Consider the following 11,171-nt stretch of genomic DNA (forward strand, 5'->3'; position numbering starts at 1 on the left):
CTAGGTGACCCAAAACTATACCATGTTTAACCATAAAAGGACATTTCTCAAAATTCAACACAAGGTTAGTTTGGATGCACCTATCTAACACTCTAGATAGATTCTTTAGGCATGCATCAAATGAAGAACCATAAATAGTAAAATCATCCATCAACACCTCCATGCAATTCTCCAACAGATCGAAAAATATACTCACCATACGCCTTTGAAAGGTGCTTGGAGCGTTGCATAAATCAAATGGCATCCTAGTGTAAGCAAATATGCCAAATGGATAGGTGAATGTGGTCTTATGCTGGTCCTCTAGTGCAATATGAATCTGCATGTACCCAAAAAATCCCCAGCAACGGTGCCATTTTAACAGCATTGTCGAGTCACTATCAAACAAAATTAGGTTTCTCAAAAAATTTGTAATATAGAGAACTAACCTAGGTCATCTCTCAAGGACACAAGTTCATTCTATTTTTTATTTTTATCATGCAATTGAGTTAGGTTTGGGGGAATTTTGTTTCAAACAAATTGTAAACAACAATATAGAAAAGAGAAGATAGAATCTCAACACTAAATTTCAGTATTATCAAATACCAGTTTAAGGTTTCAATTCCTATGGTGTAATTTTCATGGTTCACAATAAATAAGAATTCCCAATCAACCTAATTCAATTCAAAATTAATCAATACAGAAATCTAAATCTAGATTATGAATTCCATTAAAACCATAACTGCAATCGCACATTCAAAGTTCTAACAAAATTCAAGAACAATAATCGATTGAATTAGGAGATTTAGGTTATTTCTAACCCAAAATTACATAATCTCATTTTTTATTAGGATTCTAAAAAAAATTCAATATCATGAAAAACAAAATTATCCTAAATAGAAAAGAGAAGAGGAAGTGAGATTTCGTTCGGTAAAAATTAGGAACTCAAATTTACCATAGTTCTTGAAATCCTAAACCAATTGATGGATTAGCATTGCCTCATAATCATGTTACTTCAGTCAATTAAATTAGAAAAAAGAGAAAATCTTGTGAGAGAGAAGAGAAGATAAATTTTGTGAGAAAGAAGGGAAGAGAGTTGAGAGAAAATGAGAGAAACGTTTTGAGTAAGAAATCTCAAATCTGAAAAATGAGGGAAAAAACTAAATATAAAGAGTCATTACATGTACTTAAAGACAAAGTAATGGGCCTAATTAAGGGTCCAGCCCTCTAATTACACTCCTAAAGCCTAATTAAGTACAACTAAATAGTTTCAAGACAAGCTGAAAATTTTAGTGCAGCGCTGCAAGCTTAAGGCGTGATTTTGGGCTTGAAAATGTCCGAACTGGGTTTTTCTCCCAATAAAGAAGTTGTAGATCTCCCTCTTATCTTTCTAGGGACACTAAGTTTGCCTAATTCTGAGTTGTATGGCTCCAGATATGGCCTACACAAGAAACAATGTCAAAATAGGAAATTATTACCAGAATTTAGTAAAATTTACAGCTAAATCCTAAATGACTCACTAACACAAATCTAAACTAATACATGAATATATGACACTAAAAGAAGTCAAACAAAAAAGCATATAAAGAAAGATGTATTAAAATATGACTATCAAATACCTCTACACTTAATCCATTGCACACCGAAGCAAACTCAAAAACTTACATACAACTCAAAAGGAAAAACAAAAAAAAAAGTCTTTACAAAAATTTTAAAACTTTCTAATGAATTTCCAATGCATAGAAAAGAGAAAGACAACAAACATTCCTAGAATCAAGGCAACAAACAATCTATGAGACATAAATGATATTAAAATTTCAATAAGGTTGATTGGGGACTAGAAGTAGGTCATAAGTGGATGTGACTAGACAAATATAAATTGATTATGCATTTTTTTCCTCTCTCTCTATACTTGATTTTACATTCTTGCAATTAAGTTTCTATGTTTGTTGTTATATGTTGTGAGACATAAACATTGCATGCAAAATTGAGTGATTTTGCATTGAATTTGAACTTAATATCCTATATACATCTATAAATCAAAGTACTTCTTTGGAAGGATTAATAAAAGTTTTTCAAAATCAAGAAAGCTGTGCAACAATTTTTTAAGCTACCAATTCACCCCACTTTTGGTTAGGTCATCTTTTCTAACAATAGTATCGTGAAAGAAGAGTGAAAAGAACCCCTATCGTGGAACTCGACTACATCTTATGCCATGAATCAAAGTAAGATGTTTCTCACTTCCTTTATTTGTGTTTGTTCTTATTATATGTTGTTGTAGGTGATTTAAATCATGAGGTTGATAATGTTGGGAATGAGGCATAATCCTTGCAATTGAGTTTATGTTTTATAGGATGTGACATCATAACTTAGTTAGGAGTTATCTTTTTTTTTTTTCATGTTTTGAGACAATTGTTAATTTTCTTGAAATAGATTTCGTTGAGATTTCAGTTGGTTTTATTTTATTAAAAAAGTGATACCTTCTATATTAAACACATTATACTTTATTTATGAAAGACTTTTCTATTCAATTTTATTTATTCGTATATTATGATAAAGAGATAAAGAGTGACACAAATATAAATATAAATTTGTAAAAATCAACCCCTTTATATAAAAAAACGAACAACTATAATAATTTTTAGGACTTCTTATTCTGATAGATGATTTTCAATGATTCTTTTAATTTCATATCTAATTTGATTTTTATTTATTATAATTATTTATAAATTAAATATTAATATTTTAAAAATAAATAAAAATATTATATTACATTATTAATTATTTATCATAAATTTAAAAATAATTTTATATGTAAAAAATGTACTTATTCAAATTTAAAATATAATTTATATATTTAAATATAAAATTTATTTATAAACATAATTTATTTTATATTTTAATTATATATAATAAATATTTAATCTGTAATTTTCTAAAACTAAAATATAATATTTTAACTTATTGATCAAAGTTTTTGCAACTCTCAATCTCATTTTTCTTCATTGATTTGAATAGGCAGACTTATTGTGAAAAATACTTGTGGTTTAGTGTTTTTTTTATTAATATTGTTTTTTTTTTTGGTGATTTTAAGATTTGTACCACATAATATATACAATGCTGTTCCTTCTCTATATTAAGAAACATAATTAATTAATATATATATTTTTTCTTTCTATTTCTTGTTATCATAATATGTTATTATTTTTTAAGATTTATAAAATTAATTAATATGTTTATAAAATTGAAACCTAATTTTGTTTATGGATCATGCTTAGATTCATCATAGAATTGTAATTACATTCACATTATTGAATAGACATATGTTTAGAGACATGTTTGCATTCATATTGTAATTACATTTAGGATCATTATGAATCATGCTTAGATTCATCATAGAATTGTATTTAAGATCATGAAAAATTCGGGCACACTAGAATTTAGAGTCACCATTCACATTGTACATACATTATGGCCACATTAAAAGGACTATGCTCAAATTCATTGTGCAATTGTAATTAGCATCATCAAAAACTCGAGCACTGTTACATTTAGAATCACGAAAGCAAAGTCGGACAGTGCATTCCGTCCCACTTTTACAATATGAAATGCTTTAAGGGTCAACCATTAAAGCACATGCTTAGATTCATTATTACATTCATATTATAATTGCTTTTAAGGCAATCAAGGCCTATATTAGCATTCATAATACATTATATAAATAATAATTGATTACAAAAGCAATACGATAATTTTAATAGAATACACAAAATAGAAAAATAAAAATCAACAAACACCAAATTTTAACGTGGGAAAACCCTCAATATGAGGTAAAAACCCACGGGACCTAGTCCAGTAAAAAATTTCACTAATAATAATCAATAAGTACACAAGTCTTCCTAGACCCTAAACCCTAAACCAGGGATAACAAAAAATAGCTTCTCACCAATATGGTGGATAACAATACAAGAAATGTGTATCTAGCCAAACAATAGAGACTAAAATAAACAAAAATTGGTAGCAAATATTTCTTCTCCAAATTGGTTGCTTTACTTCTTTCTTCTCACAAAGTTCTTCTTCTCTCTGCAGACGCTTTGATTTTTCCTTCTTCTAAAAGGTTGATATCACATTACAAAGACTAATCACACCTAATACTAATACAATTAACATACAACCAACATATTGAACTGTATTTATTTATTTATTATTATTATAAGTCATCGAGTCCAAATAAATTGGTGAACAATTTCACAATCATAATGAATCAAAAGGTGCAATTAGAATCTTGAAGAGCCACGCATTCCATCGGGATTAAAATTATGAAATGAAGTACTGATCTTGCAACCAAATTCACTTCAGAGTCACAACGTTAGGCTAGGGTCACCAAAGGTCATGCTGAGTGCATAAAGAAAAAGTAGCAAGCAAAGGCCAACCATCGGCTTCAATCATGGGCCTTAATGATGGCCTCAGTTTCAGACTTGGCATCTCTGGATGACACTCTTTTTGGGGGTGCTAGGTACAAGGTGTCCTTCTTCACCCTCTTGCTTGAGTCTGCTGCTTTTTCCAATTAAAGATGCACCATCTTTTATTTTAACCTCCTCTTTGACAATAGAATCATAGATTTAATCTTTGAAGCAGAGTGATGCGCTTCATTGGCAGCTCCAAGACCCACTCTTGCTACTCATAACATCCAGCACAAGAGAGTCAAGAATCAAGAATAACAATCAGTACAAAATCTTTAAGACCCAAAACTCACAGTGCAATCAATCGGACATAAAAATGCAAACAAAGAGAGGGAAGGTTCTATAAAACACTTTTACAGCAATCGTATGTGGTGGCCATCTTTTTCAGCAAACAACAACTCTCCTTTCCCCTTTCTTGTTCTCGTGCCATTTCTTCCCAGCGTGTTAGAGTGTCACATTACTCCATTCCCTTGCTCTTTATTTATAATTCTTGGATAGGGCCGGCCTGGGCCTTCTTTCCAGGTGCAAGGGTCCATCACCAGGCCCATTTTTCTTAAAACTATATAATTATAATTTTTATATTATTATTTTTATTATTAATTTTTTAGTATTACATTTGTAAAAAGCTAAAAATATGTTTTTATCTTTCTAAAAATTTATAAGTTTGGTTCTAAATTTATAGTTTTTTATTTATTTTTGTTTTTTTTAATTTGAACATATATTACTTTTGACCTTTAAAATTATTTTATAATACATTATAATAAATGATTGTAAAACAAAATTAAATAAAAAATGTAACATGTCTATTTTAGATTTGTTAACATTATTATTTATTTATATAATAAAATATGTTATTTCTTATTAAAGGTCTCGTACATTGATTTATGAATTTTTTTGAAAATTTTAATTAAGTCCCTAAAGTTAAAAAAATTATATTCTCTCTCTATCTCTCTCTTTTTATAACTTAATTCTTAAGGTTTTAATTCTTAAGGTTAGAGATTTGTTGACATTTCATGAAATATGACATTTTTACTTACACAATCATCTTAAATTATTATTTTATGTATAATTATACATGTCAAGTAGATTTTTAATCTATTTATAAAAAATTTCATAATCTCCTTAATTATAAGAATTTTAAAGTAGTAGAAAATTTTCATTAATAAAAATTAAAAACTAATACACATGAGTAATGACATTAAATAATAATATAATATTATATCAAAATAAATATTAGAATCATAAACGAATCTCTAATTGTGTGAGACCCCATTCCGCTCTTTTTCCCCAACTCTTTTCTCCCTCACTCAAGAACTCTCATTTCCTTTTCTCTCTTTTCCTTGTGGTTGATTTCTCTCCTTGTGGTGGTTGTGGTGAACTTAGTTGCTGAGTAGGTGTTGAGAAGCTTGCGGACGCACGGATTTCTTCTTCCTTCTCTGTTCACCATCTCTTTCAAGCTTCTTCTTCCTTGTCTCTTCCCGGAGCTCGGATTTCTTGCACCAAGGTAAGGGAAGCTAGGTTTTTCGCTGTTTTTGGATGAAAATGAGTTCTAGAAGCTCATTAGTGTTAGAAAAGAATGGCCCAATCCAAGAGGGGGGGTGAATTGGATTCAATGACCCTTTAAAAATTTATCAGAGTTTTTGGATCGTAAATTCAATCAAAACTTTTCTATGACAGAATTTTCAAATGAAGCACTCTTAAAGACTTGTTACAATGATATGAATGCAATGTGCAACTTGATTACAAGACAATGAGGTTCAAATATAATATCCAATTATAGATTTAAACCATCAAAATTCACATACACATGTTAATCAAGTTTTATCTTCTTTAAAGCACAAACAAGAAATTACAAAATAAGAGATAAGGTTGAAGAAGATTGCACAAGTCTTTTATACTGGTTCAGCCACTCCACATGTGACCTACATTCAGTCCTTAATCACCACCTGATTAAGATTTGATCCACTATCTTTTAGCAAGAAGGTTTACAAGCACACACACATGCATATACTTCACTACAAAAAGATAACCACTTTCTTGACCCCAAGAAAGTAACCCTTGTAGAACCCACTACAAGAAACTTCACCACTTGAAAAACCCTTCTCAAGATTTTTCACAAAGATTCACAAAGAATAAAATGAAACGAATTCACCTGGAATTCTTGAACAAATCTTTGTCTTTCTCTTTCAAGAGTATGATGATGATGATGATTTCCTCACAAGCTTTTCACAAACGTTTTTCTCTTGGATTTCACAAAGAAAACTCTCCAAGATGTCACACAGACTCTCTAAAACGTTTTTACCAGTTGATTATCAGTTTTTACTCAATGTTCTTAAGTTTCAAAAGAGTTCAAACTATTTATAAAAATTCAAACCCAGATAATCGATTATTTTAAAGAATAATCGATTATTTTGTTCTTCAGATTTCTGGAAATCAATCAAGAACAATTTAATCGATTATTTAGCTGGATAATCGATTATTCCAGAGAGTTGTTCCTGAAATAATCGATTATTTTGGCAAATAATCGATTATTACAGCAAGGCATTCCACTTAGCCCACTTGCTGAAATAATCGATTATATTTAACAATAATCGATTATTTTGAGTCAGTTCTTAAAACTTCATTTTAAGTCTCAAAATAATTTTCCAATGTTTAACTCATCATCATCTACTCCCTACTTGATTCTAGACAAGATTTGCTCAATGCACAAAGCACACACAGACACAAATATAACAATTCATTTATAACAATTTGCTTCCTAAGCTCTATTACATAGCTATACTTCAAGGTATTTTTCTTGACTCTTCCTTGACTTTGTTTTTGTGTTCAATGTTGTTGTTGTACACTTGTTGTCTCCAAGTTGTTGTGATCATCAAAACTCTTAAAGTCTTCAGCTCCCCTAAGCTCAACAATTAGCTGTTGGTGTTGGCTAATTTTGGCTGAGTTTGGTGAAAAATGAAGTTTTGGGGGTTTTGGAGTTTTTGAAGAAATTGGGGATTTATTTGATTTGTTGTTGCATGTGTAAAAAGGTGGTGTTTTTGAGCTTTTGGTTGAAAATGTAGTACTTTGGATGGATTGCATGTGGGTTTTCTGGCTGCTTTTGCAGGATTTGAAGAGATTTCCGAAAGTTTGAGGGTTGCTGCTGGGTGTCACGTCGGGCGTAGTTTTTCGCGCCGGGCGCGTGACCATCAGAGACTCCATTTGGGCAAGCATGCGGGACGCAATGATGAATGCGCTGGGCGAGTTTGAGAATGTGAGTCTCTGGATGGTCCACGCCGGGCGTGGCGGGACAGCGCTGCGCGCGATATCAGTAGGTGATTTATGTTGTGTGGTTCTGGTTTGGCGCCGAGCTTGATTTTGTCTTGCCGGGCGTGGAGGCTCCTTGGGAGTCTCTGCTAGAGGTGGCGCCGAGCGCAATCTCTATTGCGCCTAGCATGAGACCCTGGGAGGGTCTCTGCTTACCTTGCGCCGAGCGCAGGTTTGCACGCCGGGCTTATGAGACCTTGTGAGGTCTCTGCTTCCTATCACGTCGGGCGCAATAGGAATTGCGTCGGGCACATTGGAACCCTGATGCTCTCTGGTTGTGCTACGCCGGGTGCCGGGCGCAGGTATGATGGTTACTTATATGTTGTTATATGTTGTTATATGCTAGAAAATGCTGATTAATGTTGATATATGTTGTGCTGAGATGTAAGTATAGCCGTGCTGATTTGGTGTTCACGTTGAATCAGAATGTTGAGCTGTATTAGATGTATATTGATGAGTTGTGTTGTGCTCTAAGTTGTTTAGCCGTGTTGTAAGCTGTTATTGTTGTATGTTGTAAGTTGTGCTGTGTTGTATGCTGATATAAACTGTTGTAGGCCGTAAGACTGAGCTGTTGTAGGCCGTAAGACTGAGCTGTTGTAGGCTGAAAGGCTGAGCTGTTGTAGGCCGTAAGGCTGAGCTGTTGTAGGCCGAAAGGCTAAGTTGTTGTAGGCCGTAAGGCTGAGCTGTTGTAGGAGATCTCTGAATTGATATGCGTGACGACGCATTGTATGTTTTACTGCTGTTTACTGCTGTTATTGCTGAATGATGTGAGATGTGTGCTGTTATATATATTAAGCTGATGTTGTTAAGATGATTGATGTGCTGATAGTTGTAGCTATTCATATTACTTAAATATGTTTTATATGTTGATTCTTTTCACTAGCTTACCCTTTGTTGTTTTCATGGTGTTTGGACTGCAATGATCATACGTTGTATGGGAGCAGAGCAGGGATAGGTTGGTGGCTGGTGGTAAGTCTGCAGCTGGCAGACAAAGCTGACCCTTTTTGGATGCTCTGTTGATTTAGCTACTTGATATAATAGCGTTTGATGTATTTTATACACTTTGAATTCTAGTCAGACTTGGATCTTGTATATATGTATATTCTAGACACTATATGTATATATATTGGTTCCTTTCTGTCTGGTGTTCAAGTGTGCTGTGCAGTGTGTAGTGACCAGCCGGGTCGTTACAAATTGTAAGGACTAAATTATACTTACGATTAAATTATAAAAAGATGAAAGATTAAATTATAATTTTTTTTAGTTATAGACCTAATTTAAGAATTTTAAAAAAATTAATAAATCATATATTTAATCTTAATTAAATCATGTATTTTTTTTTAATATTTTAATTGATTACATTTCAAATAGTTTATATATAGAGGTCCATACTTATTATTTCATCCAAGATCCATAAAAGAACAAGATCCTTTAAAATAATATTTATTATTATAAAAATTTATTTATTATTTTAACTTGGTTAATTATACTAGTCCTTTTATTTATTTTTATGATTTAATTTGATTTCACTATTTTTAAATGTTTCAATTTGTTTCTCTAATTTTTACAAAATGTTTAATATTATCTTTTTATCCAAATTGATACTAATGACATTAATAAAATCAAACAAAAAAATAATATTAAATATTTTAAAAAATCAGATAACTAAATTGATTTATTTAAAAATAGTATAACTAAATTGAACATTTCAAAAATAGAGAGACTAAATTGAAAAAAAAAAATTACCTATCATTTTTTGGCCAAGATAAATTTGAATTGTCTTTTACCTATTTAATAATTTTTTTTATTAGATAACTCGATTTATTATCATTTATGATCTTGTCAAGATAAATAAAAATGAATGAGTTTATCTAGATAAAAAATATTAGACAATTATTTATTCAATTTGATATCACTATTTTAAAAAATTAGTATTATTACAAATATTTTGAATTTTGAATTAACTAATATTTTAGCCTATATAGCACATAAATTAAATATTTGTTATATATAATTATAATTCATTATAAATTTATACAAATAAATATTATATTTGAATATATAAATTATATTTAAATTTATATAAAAAATATTTTAAATATATAAATTATATTTTAAATTTAATATAAATAATTAATATTGTAAAAAATATTTTAAATTATTGATAATTTAATTTGAAAACTATTAAATTTAATTTAAAAATAAATATAATCAATAAAAATTAAATTAGCTATTAAATTAAAAAAATTATAAAAAATATTATACTGAATTAAAAAGGATTTAAAAATCCAATTGTTAAAAAAAATTCCCTAAAAACTATCGAACATAGAAGGTAGTGCTTCATATTTAATACATAATAGTAAGTATATTTATTTTCTTTCTTTGTCATCATATTTCTTGTCATCATATTTGCCACTGTTTTTCAAGATTTAGAAAATTAATTACTATTAATTTTTAACTATGTATAATTTTTAATCAATATATTTATTATCTTTTTATTTCTTGTCATTATATGTTATTGCTTTTCAAGATTTAGAAACTTATTTAATATTTTAGTATCTGTAATGTAAAACATAAATTTTATGTTATACTGTTAAAATTTATAATATATAATTATTTTAATTAATTAAATTATATTATAATTAAATTTATACTAAACAATTAAGATATTTGTAGGAGAAAAAGAAAAAATATTGAAAATTGAAACTTGACTGAATGAGTGAGTTTTTTTTAATATATTTTTTTATACGGAAAATGAGTGGTTTTTATTTATTTATTTATTTATTTTTGGATGAAGAGAATGAGTGGTTTTAAAAGTTATAAAAACCAAATTATACTGTATATGGAATACAAATTTAAAGATAAAATTGTCTAATAAAATATCAAAAATAAAAAAGAATTTACCAAATGAAGTATTTCCTTTACTTACCTATAAATAAATTTATCTATGTATAAAAATAAATGTTTGGGAATCACACTTTTTAACACGCTACATTTTAGGTAGAAAAAAACACTATTTTTGTCGAGATATGCTACATGTACTGAATTATCCTCCGAAAATGTAAAAAATCGTTAATATTAAATTAAATGATTGCTTTTATATTAAATAAATCAATCGACAGAAATTGAACTTTCTAACAGTCGGAAGATTTTTCGGTTCATGAGTTTCAAAATATACAACATTTTCCTTTTTTATTTTTTATTATTATTATTTTTAACATATTCATGATAAATAATATAACAATAAGGGTTATAATTAATAATTAATTATAATAATAAATAAATAATAATTAATCCTCTCAAGTAGCCCCACTCATGACCGGATACATCAGTCACAAACGGCGTGAGTCTTGCAATTACGAAAATACCCTCAGAACCTTCCCAATATTACGCTATAACCATTTCGTTGAAGAAAAATACAAATCA

General features: G+C 29.3%; 1 long non-coding RNA gene across 1 annotated transcript; it reads right to left on the reverse strand.

The window, feature by feature from the left end:
• Positions 1-3,929: 3,929 nt before the first annotated feature.
• LOC145956806 (uncharacterized) lies at positions 3,930-5,005 on the reverse strand. Its single transcript, XR_014433073.1, has 2 exons — positions 4,733-5,005; positions 3,930-4,653 (listed from the first exon to the last, which is right to left on the reverse strand). It is a non-coding gene; the product is annotated as an uncharacterized LOC145956806 (long non-coding RNA).
• Positions 5,006-11,171: the final 6,166 nt, after the last annotated feature.

The sequence above is a fragment of the Cajanus cajan genome, chromosome 4 (assembly GCF_000230855.2).
Source record: "Cajanus cajan strain Asha chromosome 4, NIPB_CcT2T_4, whole genome shotgun sequence".
NCBI lineage: Eukaryota > Viridiplantae > Streptophyta > Magnoliopsida > Fabales > Fabaceae > Cajanus > Cajanus cajan.